The 14,275-nt window shown below is 43.7% G+C and overlaps 1 protein-coding gene across 10 annotated transcripts in view; it reads left to right on the plus strand.

The window, feature by feature from the left end:
• The first annotated feature begins 301 nt into the window (after positions 1–301).
• Positions 302–14,275, plus strand: part of LOC102569719 (ABC-type organic anion transporter ABCA8) — a 68,557-nt gene continuing 54,583 nt past the window's right edge. For 3 of the 10 annotated variants that reach the window (XM_059732027.1, XM_014601850.3, XM_014601849.3), the window contains exon 1: positions 10,429–12,835. The gene's annotated coding sequence lies outside the window, so the exon portion shown is untranslated. Of the gene's footprint in view, positions 414–537; positions 629–3,023; positions 3,239–3,335; positions 3,509–3,748; positions 3,899–5,796; positions 8,478–8,698; positions 8,739–10,428; positions 12,836–14,275 lie in introns of those variants that run through there. The other 7 variants (XM_059732025.1, XM_059732029.1, XM_059732028.1 and 4 more) reach the window with 7 other exon arrangements.

The raw sequence follows: 14,275 nt of genomic DNA on the forward strand, positions 1-14,275 counted from the left end.
CTTTATTGCTTTGATTAAAAAGCATCAACTCTCATTAACATATTTGTTTCAAATTTTATATCTAGTCATGGGGGGCGGGGGAAGGCAGATGAGGAGGCAGCATTTCAAAAAACATTTTGAAACTAGAAAGTGTTATGAATTAAAGACTTTTTGGCTGAATGCCAGGATTGTTCTATAACCTTAATTGAGGTTAAGGCTTAACTGAGTCCATGATAAAATTTCCATTTATTCCAGTGAGACCTGGCTTTCTCCATTACTGCTTTCAGAAGATTGGAGGATTAGACTGGAAGATTTTGCTCTACAAGTCAATAAAAACCTCAATTGTGCCAATAAAAGGCTTTCATTGTTCTTCACTGACAAGTTACATTTTACTACCCTTTCCTGAAGTGTATTGCCCCATGTTTCATAATCAGGTATTTAACAAGTGTTCACATGTTTGATGTGCTTCAGAATCTCAATTTTTTAATGGCTCAAGAAGACTTCCCTTGGGTGAGTGAGCTCTGAAATATAAATTGCTTTGCATTTCTTTCTCCCTAGACTGCAACGTTTTTATCTGATGTGGGACGTTAAAGTGTGTTGGCTCTTCTTTGGTTTTGAATAAAAAATGGGGGATTGGCTGCTACTTGAGGTAGGTTTTGCTTGCCAACTTTTCTCATATTACTAAATTTACAACTAAGTGACAACAGAAAAGTGACTTCAGTATCAGCAAGTCTCATCTAAGACTTTGTTTCCTAAATTAGTATAACAATAATTGTTACAAAAGCTTCAGCACATATTGAAGGAGCATTTTAAAATATCCCCAACTCCATTAACATTAGAGCTGAATGAGAAATAACTTCTCTGTCCAGAGAAAGTTTCCATTTTCCTTTTGTGCTTGTTTCTGCTAATTCTGAAGGCTTTGTCCTCTATGAATTTACCACTAACCAAACTGTCAGAAATATATGCCTAAGACATCTGTGTAGGAATAAATTGTGTTCTATGATTTTTATTCTTTTGTTTTTGTCTAGTGCAAATAAAAATCTGGGGTTTTTTTATGGAAGCCATAGTTAGCCTTTGAAATGGTGGTGTGGATTTCCAAATGTGCGGCTTCTCAGGGATGCAGGTGGATGAATCTCTTGAGGCTGTTTTTAGAGCAGAAAAGCATATACATTGATTTTTCAACTGGATCGCAGATTTACTAAACCCAGAAAATCACTGGCTCGTACTTTGGGGAATTGATCTTCAATTGAGTTGCAGATTAACTAATCCCAGCAAGTCACTGAGTGGCACCTTGGGGAATAACTCGTCTCTGACTAGAATTCTGGACTTGAAACAAAATACTTCTACAAAATATTTTTCTGTTAGAAAATGCTGATTTGTCAAGACCCTGATATTCTGCAGAAAAAATTCCTGTTTCTGCTAACTTCCAATCGCACACAACGAGGACCTGCCAGGAGTCTTCCAGACATCTCGCCTGGCCAGCTGCTGGGGTCCGTGGCTCCCGAGCAGACGTGCCATTTGGGCTGCTTTGGGAACTCGCTCAGGGCTTCCTTGGGGCAGCCCTATAGGTGCTGGCTCTTACCTCGCTCCCAGCTCTGCAGGAACGTCGGGAGCGAGGTGAAGAAAAAAAATCAAACCGTTGAATTTGAAATGTTCCCAAGTAAAACTGATTATAGTCCCCTCGGTTCATGAGTCGAGACTGAGGCACGACTCCCAGAGCTTGTAGGCCTTCAGGGCTCAAAACATTTCAAAACGAAAATGTCTTCATTTCTAAACCAAGTTTTAAAACAGATATTTTCCCTTCTGAGGGTATTTTCAGGTTGATGCACCTAAACTTGGATATGATTTTATATCCCTCCAACTCGGATATGATTGTATAGAGGCCAGTCCTACTGGGTTCTGAATTTTGTCAAAAACCCCTGAAATCAGCGTGATGAGAGCAGTTCCCACCTCCGAGGAAGGACTCAACATCTCACGTGATCGGACCCATGCTTTCCTGTTACTTTCATGGATCAGAATCTTGTGACTTGACATTTGTCTGTTTTTCCTCTATGTAGAAAGCTGCAGAAGCAAAGACTTGACTTAGAAACTTTTGTCTGTACCATCCTTGTGAGAGATTTCTGGGTACGAACTTGTTTCCAGTGGAAGGAGCTCAGCAGCAAGTTCCCAAAGTCGCGGGGCAAGGAGAAGAGGTGCAGGGAGAGAGCAGTCGGGACAATGGTCACGTTACTGAAACACTTTTGGCAGCATGGCAAAGAAACATGGCTGTGTCTCTAGAGCTAGCCGCCAAGAAAACTTGCAGAAGGTTTTATTTGTTCCCCCTGCATTTTTAAAAAGTTTCTTAGTTTAGAACCAGTGGCAGTTTCCTTCCTCAATCCACAGTTTCCAGGGGGCAAGATTACTTTCATTTCTCTCTTTCTTGCACCCTCCTGTCTGTGCTGACTGAAGAGCAGAGTGATTTCAAAAATATTGGAAAAAACCCATTATTTCTGGTGAAGAAAGACCCATGGTTACATTTTCATCTGTGACAAAGGCTTGACTCCATCTCCCTTGGGTTAATACCATCTATCACATATCCTGCCCTCCAACACTGTTAACTTTGCAATAGCAATAGTTACTGTATTAGCCTACATAATTTTGACTGCTTCTGTGTCTCTGATAACTTAGCTGGAAACCAACGTTGCACTAGAGGACTTGTGCCAGGGAAACTTGCCCTGACTTGTGAAAAAGGTGGGGACGTCCTATATGGTGCAGCTTACAGATCAAGCTAGGAAACGCATTTAAACTGTGACATTCAGGAAATCAACTTGCTGTTTTCCTTTGCTTTATGTCCAGATGGGAAGAAGGGAGGGAGTTTTCCGGTCTGGGGTTATCGTACAAGAAATCAGTTAGAAGCTTTTGTCTGTACAATACTTTGCCAACAATATTGTTGTCCTCCAGAAGTAAGTGCTGCTTAATGCATCCGGAAGCATAATCAAGTTTAGAAAAGACATCTTGGGATTTTCTTTATCCTCTGCCTCTTCTTTCTCCTGTTTTACACCCAGTGTCCCAAGAGTTTCCTGGAAGCTCAATAACAACACGCTCTGTATTAGCTTTATATGAGATAAAGAGTTGTGGAGGACTGCCAAGAAGAAAGGCTCTCGAGGTTCGGCCAATAAGAAGCAGAGCGGTCATGTAACGCGATGGTTTTTGGCAAATGCACAAAAAGGAGGGGGAGAGACCTGCGCACAAAGCAGCACTTGGAGTCATCACTGTGTCTGTAAGTATATTCCCGGCAAGCTACATTTTGGGGTTGTTTTCCCCTGATATTAGAAGGGGAAAAAATTCTCAATTCCTCTCAAAACTTTTCCCTTAAGATTTCCTGCTTTTCAAATCCATCACATTAAACAGATATATCAACATCTAAAAATCAGTGACTCGACAAGCAATGCTGGACTGTCATGCTAGAAATGTGGAACTTGCAAGCTCAGCCTTTCTTTCTAACGGACAGTATTTACATTCTGCTGCAGTTCATCAGCCATATAGAGAGGTTTGTAATACATTTTTTGTTCTTATTATGTACCTATAACAGCACTTTAACAGCTTTCATCTTTCTAAAATGTACCTGTTTCCTACCAATCCTACCAACCCAGAATGACAGCATTTAAATTCTCCTTTTGCGAATGACTGGCCAAGGTACAAAAGAGACCTTAAGTATTAATAAAGGAACCCAAGGAAATTAGCTTGCTGAGATCTAATTGTAACCGCAACTTTCTAATGCTTCCTTTAGGCTCAACAATGTTTAAAAAACATATGGAACGAAGGATGAGAAACCTACTTTATTCCAGGAGAGGCATTAGGACTGGTGGGGCTCAATGGAGCTGGTAAAAGCACAGCTATACATATGATCACTGGAGAGACCACGCTGAGCACTGGACAGGTAGGTGAGATGTGATGGGTGGAGAAGTGAGGTAGACTCCAAAGTAACTGTGTTGGGTAGAAAATTCAATGACTCATCCCAAATCATAAATTGAGTTAGAACAAAATAATATTTGGGCTCAGACTTATAGCCTGGCACATCCCACACATTACGACCAGCTAACGTATTTAATGTATCAGTGTTTCACTTGCTGTCAGTCCAACCAGATCATGGAAACTGGGTGAAGTTATGTGTTATATTTAAACCATATTAAAACTGCAGAATGTTAAAGTTAGAACATGCTGTGAGCAGTTGCACATTAAGGATTAAAACTGCTTCTTGTCTGCACACCTCTGATTGCTGTTGGAAACCAGAACACCTGGTTTCTATACCTGCTTGGAAGGTGAGGTGACAGAGACAGGGATGGGGATGGGAGTGATGCATCTTGGGATGCTGGAGAACTGAAAAATACTTGTTTTAACTCCATGGAGCAGACTCAAGTTACCCTAACATGATCCAGGTAGCACAGCTGAGAGTGTGTGCTGGTCTAAAGTGGTGCAACTTTGAGATACTCAGAGGGACTTAGCGTGAGTTAATGAGCTTTAATGCATGGATGCTCATATTTTAAGTGCATGTAGTATGGTCTAAATGTAACATGTATTTTCACCATTATTTCAATAAACCACACATGACCAGAAGACTGGGAATGAAAGCTTGCACCCCAGCAAAAATTACTCCCAGAAGTGTTAAGTTACAGTCTCAGGGGAACAACCCCTGGGAAGAGCCAGAGATCAATTCCCACTTTACAGAGGTAATCTACAAAGATCTAGGGAGGATTATGACTGTGTTGTTTGGTATTTTAATCACTAAGTGATAGCACCTGGGTCCAGAAACTCTAACGGAGCTAATTGAAGGGGGGCAGTAAAAGGTGGTGCTCTGAGTAGGGAGAACAACTGCAGACTGCCCCAGCTAGAGCACAAAACATGCAGGCTCTGCCCCTCCCTCAAATACCTTTCAGCAAAGGCATATTGTCTATTAGAGCTCTGCACATCTAGAAACTGCAGAGCTCAAAAATGGATGAAGTCTTCCCCCAAGTGTTCCTCCAAACCTTTGCTGTAGCAGATTTACAGACCAGTGGGTGGTTTCTCCTCCATGGTGTACTACATTGAGATCAACACAAAGTAGGGCTGTGCAAAACGGGCCCTAGTAGATTTGGATTCAGCCCAAATCAGGAACAGTGATTCGATTCGTTGATTCGGATCACTGTCCCTGATTCAATTTGGCCGAATCCAAATCTGAAGATTCAATGCTGATTCAGTGAATGAGCCATTCGGACACAGGTACAGCGTTAAAAGTTTTTTCTACATACCTTGAGGTACCAACGTGGCTCGTGATCGCTGTGATGCTGCAGTGCATGAAGTGTCCCATAGGAGCGTGGGGGGGCTCTCCAGCATGCTCGGCAGTGAACCCAGAAGTGAACCAGAAGCACTTCAAGCTGAGCGCGCTTCAAACTACCCCCCGTGCTTCTGTGGGATGCTGCATCTGCCCCAGCACCGCAGCGTTCAGAGTCCCTGCTACCTAGAGGTATGTAGAAAAAACATTTAAAACTGTGTCTATGTCCGAATCGCCGGATCTGTCCAAATCTCTCTGAATCAATTTGGAGGTTTCTGAATTGATTCGGAGAGATTAAAGGATCCTCTGATTTGATTCGGAGATTCAGCCACTGAATCGGGCCAAATCTCCGCCACATTGAATCAGGGACCAAAGCTTTGCATAGTCCTAACACAAAGCTGTTGCAAATGAGATTCATCTTTGGGACAAGTGAAAGCCTAGCAATTGCCTTTACAAACAAAACAAATGCTTTGTATATTTATTACAGTGCTGGGAAATAACGAGAAACTTCCTGTTGGTTGTTCCAGGTGTTCTTGGAGCTCTCCCTGGAGCAAGAGAAACACGACTTTGATATGGAGTTGGATGAAAACATGAATTCAAACAACTTCAGTGAGAAGAGCCCTCAAGGTATTAACACACAAATCCCCAAGTTTACCAATGGGCTTCAAAAAGGATGCAGGTTTGGAGTGGTTTCCTTGAATGGAATATATCTTGAGTCCTTACTGTGGTCTCATTTAAATATATCCTCAGATTCTACCATCTGCCTGAGGCTGCTGTTCAGGTCACAAAAATCAGTAGAGTTTTGTCAATTGAGCAACTCCAGTGTATGCCATCTGAGAAACTGCCCTCCATGTGAGCTGTGCAGCACATATATCATGCTTGACATTGCCCAGGAGCACATAAGGAACCAGTCAAACGAGTCTTTGAATCATTAGCAATTACCTTTTTGTATGAGAGAGGTCCCAGGTTACTTGAAAAAGGGCAACACAGAGTCTGTCTTTGGAAAGACTCCAGGGGAGTGATCAGTCTGTCTTACTACAACACTTGAAAAGTTAATTTGCCATGTCCAATCTCGTGTTTATGAATTTTGTAGACAACAAAGTTAGGAAAGGCACCAGTCATTTTTGTGAACAGGGAATCTAGATTATCTCCAGACTATGGTAATGTACTGGTGGGTGAAAATCAGGGAAGAGAGTCCCAACGCACGTTTTCCTCTTCATCTTCTAATCACGTTAGAGAATGTGGACCAATATTTTGATCTTCTCTGCTCAGTTCCTGTGAAATGACACAAATAAAATTATTCGGCTTAAAAGCATCCTTACATTCAAATACAGTTTTTGCTCTGTTACTGTACTCTGCCAATAAAAGTCAGCTGCCGTTCTTCAGACTATCACTGCTCTTTGAATAACTGGTTTTTCAAGTGTGTCACATCTCTCTGATGTCTAAGGCCCACCTTCCAGATTAGGGGTGCAAGGGCTGTCATTCCCCCTGTTGAGTAGCTAGTTAAATTATGCGAATTGGGTCCTACCTGGGTTACCAATCTGCTGACCAAAAGGCTAATCAGCAATTAAATTTATGATTGGGGCAGACATGGGTGTGGGCCATCTATCAGACCCTAATAATAGTAGGTAAAATCCCTAAATAAAACCCACTTCCCCACAGCAGTGGGGGAAAGGGATATTTATTAAAAGGGACAGCAGCAAAGCAACAATACCAACAGCAATAACTACAATCAGGATGAGCTGTTGGCTCTCCCAGGCCGTCCATCTCCAACAGCCTCTCGCTGCTAGGCTAAGGGCAGCACTGTGTGTGGTCGCTTCCACCCTACCACCTGCAGGATTTTGGCTGGAGACCTGGTCCATAGATGCCAAAGATCCTATTACCAACTCCCAGCTCTCAGGACCTAATCTCAGGCATTTTATGCACGAGGTACTTTCTCAATACAAAACCCAGTCTCTCTCCTTTGTGGTCTTTCCTACACTCGTTCTCAGGTGGGCTTATATGTGCTGATAGCCCAGGCCTCCACAGAAGAGAAAAGCCAGACCATACCTAGGCCTGACACCCCAACTTGCCAGCCCTCACACTTAGCCCGCTGTGTGAATGTTGAGCTGCTTGCTTGCAGTCTGATGCTTTAAGTGAAGAAAGTCCTGAAAGTTCACGTTTGTCATCTGCAACACCTGGCCATCCCCTTTATCTCATTTGGCCTTTGGTTACAGTTTTTCAACACCAGTGGTGAGCAAGGGTCCAGGGCCTTTCATTTGGCAACACCTCCTGTCATGGCAGCATCTTGCCCCAGCTCTGTTCTTTGCAGCCAGAGTCTCAAGACCACCCGACTTCATTGTAGACCTCGCCCCACTGCTTTTACTGAGCACCCCACACAGATGAGCCCATGCCACTCTCAGACTACCAGTCAGTGTGCTCACCCTCTTGGGGTCCATGGCTTTGCTCTGTGCTCCTCCAGTCAGAAACTCTTGGACAACCAACATCCGTCCATGCTGAGCTTCTGGAGATTAGAATTCCTGGGAGTCCTTGCTACAGCTTGGACCCTGTCTGCACAGGAAAACAGGATTGCTAAGACTTTATAAATTTACTGCAATTTGCCTGCGACACAGGCATGACTGCAGCTCTCTTCCCCCACTTAAGCAAAGCTCTTCCAGCCTCTCTTACAGTATAAACTTCACGGCACTTTCTGCTGTCCGTGCATGTAATTGAACCTGGCTGTGTTTCTACTATAGGCCTCAAGAACCTGGTTGCTGTTCTATAGCTGACATTAGAAAAGCTCTCTGTTCAAAATGTCCTGAACTAGAAATCAAGTGTTCCTATGACCCCTGCTCTATATCCAACTACTGAGAAGTGAGGGATACTTCTGCTATTTAGAAGCTATTTTCTAGATAATATTTTGCAAACAACACTATTGACCTGCATAGATAATGGAGCTTACATTTGCTTTCCTGTTTACCTACGTTATCTTGCTGTTTCATTCCCTTTGAAGTCAGTAGGACTCCTGCACCAATAAGTGAATTTATAAGAGGCAGACAAGGTTCTTTGGGTACATGTGGTATCTTTTATTAGATCAAAAAATAGTTAGAAACATTGTGCCTGAAAGCTTGTAAAGAACAAACACACTTCTTCTGGCATAGGGAGAGTCTGCTGGTGTTTATATGCTTTCCTGGGTGGAACAGAAGCTTAAACCAATATACACGATCAGGTCTGTGAAAACACAAATGTATGGCAGAGAAGATCAGAGGGGATTTGATTTAATAGGTGCAAGACAGATAGTTGGGGGGGAGAAAGGGGAGAATGGTGACCTGATAGTAGAATGAAGCTGGTAAAATGTAGCAAGGTTACCTGGAGTTATCATATGGCAGGCAGCTTATAACATGCCATAAATCCAATGTCTATATTTAATCCATGATTTTTTGTATCCAGTAGATTTATGAAGTGAAGTTCGTCGGCTCATCTATGAAAGGTATTTAGTAAATTCCCTTTGAGACTGGAAAGAGAGCGGTTGTCTTGTAAGAAACGTGCACCCGCAGTTAATCGGGCATTTTTGTCTATGATAGATTTGCGGGGTGTGTTCATTTGGGTGCACAGTTGCTGTTTAGTTTCTCCTATGTCTTTTCCATTTGGGCATTCAAGATATATAACATTTCTCGAGGAGCAGGTGTGAGATCCAGGAATGGTGATGGTTCTGTTGTGGGATGTAGTTATTTTGGGAATGGTTTTACATTTCTTGTCCCTGCATGGTCTGGATCCATTCGGTGTGCTTTAGGCTGTAGGAAGTTTGCGTCTGGTGATGAGGTTGGTGAGGTTCAGTGCCTGTTTGAAGGCTATGGTGTGCGATTCTGGAAACAAACTTTGGCAATTTTTTCTCGTTTCCCCACTGCCCTTTGTGAAGTCAAAACTTCAAGAGTTTTCCATTAACTTTGGGAGAGGTTTCCCTTCAGCAGCTCAGCAGCAATATGCTTCCTGTAAAATAATATATCATGAAGAAGTGCCAAGGAAGAAGGCTCGTAGAGAGTAGAGAAGCTAATTCAAAACAAAGTGATCACATGAGCTTAGCTTTTTGGCAGAATTACTACTACAGAGAAAAAACAGCTATTCACAGAAAGGCACTAGGAGTCAGTGCTGTCACACATATTATCCCAGGGAAAAAGGCTTTTAAATTTTCTTCCTGTTTTACAAGGAAAATACACTCATATATTCATAGTTGGTAGGGTCGGAAGGGACCTGAACAGATCATCAAGTCCGACCCCCTGCCATGGGCAGGAATACTGGGCTTATATGACCGCTGGTAAGTTTAAGCTCATATGACCCCAGCTAGGTAATTATCAAGCCTCCTTTTAAAGACCCCCAAGGTAGGAGCCAGCACCACTTCCCTTGGAAGCTGGTTCCAGATCCTGGCGGCCCCGAACCTACTCTCAATCAACTTGTGGCCGTTATTCCTTGTTACTCTGGGAGGTGTTGAGGGAACAGGGTCTCACCCATTCCCCTCTGGTCCCCCCTGGCAAGTTTATGGTTGGCCACTAGATCCCCTCTCAGCCTTTTCTTGTGGAGGCTGAACAGGTTCAGGTCTCATAGCCTCTCCTCATAGGGTCTCCCTGCTGTTTGTTTTTTTTATAAACTATTTTGTGAACATTTCATTAGATCAGCCCTTCACAAGCGAGCAAACGCCTTGGGAACTCAACCTGACCTTTTAGTTTTATGACTGTACTCTAAATAAATATTGAACTCCCAAGATGCACTGTATCAACTGTTGATTTTTTCTCCCAAGTACAAGAAAACTTCTCTGGTTCATAACTCAGGTTTCTAACTATTTTTAACTCTATTCATGAGAGAAAATGTATATGAAATGCTGAAACACACCAGGCAGTTTAACTTCAAATAAATGACATGTTTTTGGAAAACAGCTAACTGCCCCGTGACTTGTGTGTTAGGTTTTTTTTTAATTGTGTAGTGTTTCTGGGAAGAGGGGAAGGAGTTCATGTGGGGTCTTTCAGAGGGGAATAGGGGCAAGAGCCACAGACCCTGTGTCGGAGGCAGGGCAGCTTTGGGGGGATGCAAGGGGTGAATGGGGGGATCTCCCTGAGAGTGAAGGACAGAAGAGGTGTCTTGTCCCTGGATGCGAGTGACAGTAGGGAGACGTGGTTGGGGTTGGCGGGAGGGTTGGATTCTGTCGGAGTTTAGGCAGGGAGATGTGGTTGGGGGGAGTTGAAGTCCAGGGGCTGTTTGGAGCATGCCATCTGCAGTTGTCTGGAGCCCTGAGCCTTTTGGATAGAGCAAAGCCTACATCTAAAAAATAAATCACACCACCAATAACAAAATTAAAATCGTGATGAACAGCTTTGGGTTTGGATGCAATTCCTTTTGTTGTTAATCCTCAACAATATAGACGCAGGCTATGGGAGTATACAGCACACTTTTCTTTGTCCCTTCTTATTTTATAGGGTTTCCCCTCAATGACACCAAAAGGACAAAGACTGAAGAGACCAGAGCATTTGTTAGCATGGGTAGAATTAAGAACAATCTGAACCTGTCGTGCTTGCGAATGGTTAACTTGAAAAATCACAAGCATAAAAGAGAACAGGGTCATGGCTGTGTGCTTGGCATTGCATGCAGATAATCCCCACATGTCCAGTCAGCAACATCTGGACGCAGTGATTTCCAGAGGAAGGTGAACAAACTGTCCACACGCCACATTGTGCAACTGGAAGGAAAAAAATAAGCTTTCCTGACTTCTTCACATGCCCAGCTGAAGCCCTGAAGCATGAGATTTAGTTAGGATCATTGTCTAAATGTAGGTCTGAATGGGATTTCTTCACTTCCCCACTGCTTCGAGGAACGTTACCAAGGGATTTCAATTCTTTCTTCCTCCATGAAGTGGGTGTAATACTTCCTTTGTGAAGTGCTTTATGATTTTTCTACAAAAGGACTGCAAATCGAAACAGATATTGTTCTTTTCTCAGTTTTGTTTTATCAGAAGGTGCACGCTTTTCTTTTTCTCTCTGAATCCAGACATGCAGGAACTTCGGAGAAAAAGGAGCTTGTATCAGCAAACTAAAGTTCTCCTATGGAAAAATTTATTTATCAAATGAAGGATGAAAAAACAGAGCCTGCAAGTGAGTGCAAAAATCAAATTGGGAAAAAAAGGAAAGAGCCAGGGTGTTTCTTCCATGTGCAGATCAAAATTAGAAGCATTTTCTATGCCCCAGTAGGAGGTGACATTCACCTGTGGTTAAGGCTTTTTTTAATGGATCATAGCTCTTTCTTGCGTACATGCCGCAGATACTTGGTAGCACTTCAAAAACAGAGCACTATGAGGGCGTGCACACGTGCAGTCACCTACCAGGTTGCCTCAGAGGTGCACTCCCCAGGTAGGAGGCAACCAGGGCTGCCCCTAGTGCCCTCTTCCCCAGGCAGACTCTGATCAGTTGTTGGCCCTGCGGCAGCAGTTGGCCAGGCCGCCTTCCCTCCACCTGCTTGGCAGACAGGTGACAATCGGCTGTCACCATGCCACCGGCAGCTTGACCTTTGGTGGTATTGCTTCTTGTATTTGGATTCCTGTGCCTCAGATTTGAACTCATTACTAAGGCTGCTTGCTGTTGCTGCATGAAGTTAAAGTAAGTTGGACTTCCACAAGGGAACCTGGGGAAAATTGTACCATTGCTTAAAAAAAAATAAACGACCCAATCAACATCTATTGAAGTTGGAATACCTGGAGGGATTTATAAAAAGGGGAGCACTGACCTTCGGCTCATTTTGCCAATGACGATTTGAACTGAGAAACCGTGACTCTATGGGTACGCCTGCACAGGAAAGGTCGTTGTGATGAGTGAGGCTGTGAATATTCAGTAACGGGATCCTACAAAGCATTATACACTGCTGTATTTCTTGATTTTTTCAAATGAATTTCCTCAGACATGAAATGCTGCTCTTAAGCCTTTTTACAGGGGATTAGTGATTCCAGTTGTGAAAGTGCACTTGGCCTGTTCTCAAAGTGATGAGCTTCGTTTGTTACTTTCCTAGTATTCGACTTAGTTTCTTATATCATTGCTTGCTATTCAAATATAGTGCTTAGAAAAGAAAGAATTCATAAATATTCGATATAATTCAAATGTAATTCAAAATATGCATAAATAATAAATAATGCCAAACAAATTCACAGTCTTACAAAAGTTTCAAGTTTGAGGAAAAAATTTTCTCTGAAATTTGGAGCTACCATCTCTAATGCTCAAGCAATAAGGGAGAGAGCACTCTTTCAAAATGTTGTACCATATTCCTTCTTATCCCCTTTTTCCCTCTATTCAAGAATTGATCTTGTCTCTGCTTTTTCTCTTCCTGCTGTACTTCACAGATAAAAGTACTTTTGATCCATACTGTCAAGATGTACCTTATGCTTCCCTTGGGCAACTAGATGACCTGACTTTTAATACTACATCGGCCAATGTTGTTTATACACCAGCGAACAGTACCACAAGGCTTATAATGAAAAAGGTGGCTTCCAAATCTCTCCTGGCTGGTACATCATGTCTATCGATGTTTACGGTTGTTATTCTGTTACCTATGGTACTTGTGCTATGTTTTAATATTCTTTCATAAAGTGGAAAGCAAAGATAGGGGCCTCAGCCTTAATGCTATGATCCAGGTGAAGACTTCAAGCACTGCGAAGTTTCAATCCAGATTCTGAATTGTATTGCATAAACAAAGGGCAGTTCAGATCTCCCTATGTGTTGGGGTTGCATACTGCTCCCTTCTCTTTAGTATGCAATCCCTTCTCTTGGTGTGAGGTGGGCACACTAGAAGGGAAGGGCAGATTACAGCGGGACCTGGACAGGTTACAGGGGTGAGCAAATGAAAATAGGATGGGATTCAATACTGACAAGTGCAGGGTGCTGCACTTGGGCAGTAGGAACCAGCAGCAGACCTACAGGCTGGGGAACTCCCTTCTCAAAAGCACGGTGGCAGAAAGAGATCTTGGAGTCATTATTGACTCCAAGATGAACATGAGCTGCCAATGTGAGGACACAGTCAGTAAGGCCACAACCGTATCTTGTCATGCATCCACAGATGCATCTCGAGCAGGTCCAAGGAGGTGATCCTCCCTCTCTATGCGGCACTGGTCAGGCCTCAGCTGGAGTACTGCGTCCAGTTCTGGGCGCCGCACTTCAGGAGGGATGTGACCAGCATGGAGAGGGGCCAGAGGAGGGCCACCCGCATGATCCGGGGACAGCAGGGCAGACCTTACGAGGAGAGGCTACGGGACCTGAACCTGTTCAGCCTCCACAAGAGAAGGCTGAGGGGGGACCTGGTGGCTGCCTATAAACTTACTAGGGGGGACCAGCGGGGATTGGGTGAGACCCTGTTCCCCCGAGCGCCCCCCGGAGTAACAAGGAATAACGGCCGTAAGTTGTTAGAGAGTAGGTTCAGACTAGACATCAGGAGGTGCTACTGCACAGTCAGGGCGGCTAGGATCTGGAACCAACTTCCAAGGGAAGTGGTGCTGGCTCCTACCCCGGGGGTCTTTAAGAGGAGGCTTGGCATTTACCTGGCTGGGGTCATTTGAGCCCAGTTTTTTTCTCTCCTGCCCAGGGCAGGGGGTCGGACTAGAAGATCTACAAGGTCCCTTCCGACCCTACATCTGTGAATCTATGAAAAGGGTGGAAAGTGCCTTTTTACTCCAGTGACCCAGCTACTCCCACTGTGGGTAGGGATGGAGCGGGGGAAGCAGACTCTGCAGCCCTAGCTTTGCTGTCCTGAGTGCTGAAGGGGCAGCCGTACTGATGTAGGAGGGGTCACCCTTTTATAGGGCAAACGCAAAGGTGCCTGGCCTGCTCCTAACACAGCCAGACAATGTACTGACACACATACAAAGCTTGGGACAAAACCTCGACTTCCCCTCTGCGAGGACACTGATATGTAAGAATTATGCTGAAAAATGTTACCTTGCAGTCTCAGGTGAATGACAACCAGAAAGAGTCAGAGATCAATCCCCACTTTACAGAGTTA

Source organism: Alligator mississippiensis, chromosome 8 (genome assembly GCF_030867095.1).
Source record: "Alligator mississippiensis isolate rAllMis1 chromosome 8, rAllMis1, whole genome shotgun sequence".
Classification (NCBI taxonomy): domain Eukaryota; kingdom Metazoa; phylum Chordata; order Crocodylia; family Alligatoridae; genus Alligator; species Alligator mississippiensis.